The sequence below is a fragment of the Miscanthus floridulus genome, chromosome 11 (genome assembly GCF_019320115.1).
Source record: "Miscanthus floridulus cultivar M001 chromosome 11, ASM1932011v1, whole genome shotgun sequence".
Lineage (NCBI taxonomy): Eukaryota > Viridiplantae > Streptophyta > Magnoliopsida > Poales > Poaceae > Miscanthus > Miscanthus floridulus.
This window is the reverse complement of record NC_089590.1, coordinates 37822256-37825695: the sequence shown is the minus strand read 5'-3', so window position 1 is coordinate 37825695 and position 3440 is coordinate 37822256. Positions and strand designations below refer to the sequence as shown.

At 46.7% G+C, this 3440-nt stretch overlaps 1 pseudogene; it reads right to left on the bottom strand.

Annotated features, from left to right (window-relative positions):
* Nucleotides 1-894: 894 nt before the first annotated feature.
* LOC136492991 (uncharacterized) lies at nucleotides 895-3198 on the bottom strand (annotated as a pseudogene).
* Nucleotides 3199-3440: the final 242 nt, after the last annotated feature.

The window sequence follows — 3440 nt, the reverse complement described above, 5'->3', positions numbered from 1 at the left end:
TCGCTAATTTGGCATTGATTGCCTTGTTATTGTGCATTGCTAGTGAGCTTAAGAGCTTTGTGCTTTTGCTTACTAGAATTGAGTAGGAGCTCCCCAGTGTGTAAAATACTAGTTGCATAGGTTTGTGTGACCTTACTCCTAGAATTGGATATGTGAGCTCTGGCTAGCTTGGCACCTTAGTTGCTTAATTAGGATCTTTGTAAGGTGCTAGAGAACATAGATAGAGGGATATAGTTTTGGCTAGACCGATAGTTTTAATTCCGCACTTGTTTCGGTTGGCCGACGCAATTAAGTTTTAGGAAGGACTATTCACCCCCTTCTAGTCCGCCATCTCGACCCTACAGCACCGGTGCGTAGTGGAATCCTAAACCAGGATAGTAACGTAAAGAGAGGCACAGGAAGACCGAAGTTGACTTGGGTAGAGACAATAAAAGAAGACTTGAAATGATTGAATATACCCAAAGACTTAGCCTTAGATAGGAGTGCTTGAAAAACAGCTATTCACGTGTCATGAACCTTGATTGCTTCTGCTAGGTTTCAACTCTAGCCTACCTCAACTTGTTTGAAACTTAAAGGCTTTGTTGTTGTTGTGGGATATTGTATTTGTATGCCCCTATGGCCCCAAAACTGTGTATTCTGCTGACTCTCGTTTCTACAGAGGAATGGAAGTGCATATCCGATGAATGATGATACAAAATCTAGGGTCAGTTAGGTTTCCTCTAAATTGATTTCTGCAAGCAGAATAAACTGAAAAGGGAAAAAAAGGTTCATATTGTCTGACACAATCGGACTGAGACACAGCTAAGACAACTTACCAGTGAAGTTTCTGGAAATTTCTAATGTTGACATCCTATGTGCCTCCCGGTATAACAAATTGTAGAACAACAAAGAATATGGGGGAAAAGCACTTAAACATAGTTGGTTAGCTCAGATCACAAGATCAAAGCACAAGAACACACATATATCCTGATTTACATAAGGTATTCTGAAACTTGATGGAAACAAACATCAGACTAGGTACCCTGGGATCCTCAATTTCACTCATCATCATCTGTTCTACTTGACCTGTAACGCCGGGAGCTTGCCTTTGAGTTTGTATGCATCTGTGGCGTTGACGATGATTTACTGTCATCTTCATCCATCTCACATTGATCAGGTTCATCAGAGGCACCTGCTACCATTCCAATTACAGATGAGTTGGAATCAATAGCTCTGGGACCCTCATCCACTGCCATGGCATCCACTGATTTCTTGCGAGGGATGAATGTGACTGAGCTAGGAATCTCAACAGGTGTCTCAGAATGTATCCTGTTTGGGTCCGATCTCCCTAACAGATCATGCAGGTCAGCAAGAGCTGCCCTGTTCGAGTCATCATTAGACTCTGGTACATCCAGGGTGTAACGGGTGTACTTTGAAGGGTTCCTTACATAGTCAGGGACCCCAGGAGATGCAGACAAAGTAGACGTGCCCTCCTCCTCCTCCTCTCAGTGACTACATCCATGGATTGAGGAACCATTGGAGAATCTTCATCATGTTCAAACATATCCGACTCACGATCCTTAACATTAGCATCGAACCGGACACGTTTCCTTGGTTTTAAATCAGCTTGCTCCTCCTTCCTCTTTAGTATAGGTTTTACATTGACTTCCTCCACAGCTTTCTTTGTCTGAAATCCTACAGTGGGGAACTCCTTGGCTTGAGCGGCATAGTGAGAGTCACCATCTTTAGCAGAACCATCATCTTCTCTGAGTCTTGCAGATGCTGCCCTCGTATCTGCCCGAGGATCCTTCTTAAAACGGTACACCTCTTCAATGGAATCATCAAGGAGGTCAGGGACTATAAGGTTGATGCTCATGTTTATGCCATCATCCATTATATCATGCATGTACATGCGGTCAACAGCCTCCTCTCTACCAAAGGCCTCTCTATCATACTTGTCCTCCTCTTCCTGTAAAAACAACTCTTCTAAGATAACAAGCCACTAGAGGCAAACCAACGGCGATAGATATGATAACTCATAGTGACCGACCATGAAGAAACATTCAAGAGAAGTCCAGATAAGTTACTTAAGGTGTTTTGAGGTCAAGAATATATCACACTGAAATTACGATGTCTAGTTACTCTTTATCATTAACTAAAACTCATCAATAACCAAAAGGAAATGGGGCATGCTCCCTTTCAAATTAAAAAACTGAAAGGAAATGGGACATGCTCCCTTTCAAATTAAAAAACTGCCAAAGAGGGCCTAGTGAACCATTAAATCTAATATGCATTGGTCCGTACTCTCAGTCACCAGGACATGCGCCCAAGACGACAAATGAAGCACAAATGCGACAACATGGAACTATGGCACAAACCATTGAGAAAATGGTCAATAAAATGCTCTGATCAAATGATCATCTCTGCCTATTCTTTATCCAAATCATACAGAACCCTAGTTAGGAGGCAATAAATCCTAGGTGAAAACGTTTCCTTAGGAAGGCATAGATTGAAGATCGATAGTTGATTTGATCCTAATGTTACTTCACAGCTTGATTCCAACAAACTTCCAAGCATCAATTATGATATAGTATAAGAACAGCTTATGGACAACTACTAACTGGTCAAACCAAATAAAATCAATGACAGAAGACAACTTCGCTCACCTCCCGATCCAGGGTGGGGTCGAGGCCGATGTTAACCCTAACCCCCTCCTCCTCGTCCTGCTCCGCCGCCTTCCCCTCCCTCTCCCCGTCCTCCTCGTCGTCGTCTTCGTCTAGGTCCCCCTCGAACTCCTCCTGCCTGGACCTGCGCCTCCGGCCGCGGAGGCACCCGTTGGCGTCGTAGAAGGCGGATGCGCAGGGCGTGTCCCCGCGGGCGGCCAGCCCCGCCGCCTCCTCCTCCGCGTCGCGGGCCTCCGACGGCTTCGCCCAGCGGTGGCGCTCGACGTCGCCCGCGGCCACGGACCAGGAGGCCGTCGGGAAGGAGGAGTCCGGGACGGCGTCGAAGAGGCGGGACCCGAACAGGCGCTTCACCCGCGCCTCGAACGTCTCCTGGCCGCCGCCGCCGCCCTCGGCCGCCATCGACGACGCGGCCTTCCGGAAAGGCGTCGAGGGCTCGGCTCCCGCTGTGGGTTGGGTTCGAGGTGGGGTCGGAGGAAGACGGAGGCGGCGATGGGGATTGCCTTGCCGGATTTGGGGAGTGAGCCGTGATCGGTTTCGGTTCTGGGCTTACTATGGAGTCGGTGCTGGAAGACTGGGCTGGGCTGGGCTGTTGAGCCGCGCACACAGTCCGGCCCGTTCGCAGACAGAAGACTGAATTGAAGAGGAAGAAAGAAAAAGGTTTCCTCCTTGCTAGGTATTATTGATATACTACAATCCTATATATGACAGATGATCACATGGATAAAACATGTATTTGAAATCCCATAATATGTAACAAAAATTAAAATTAGTTCAATA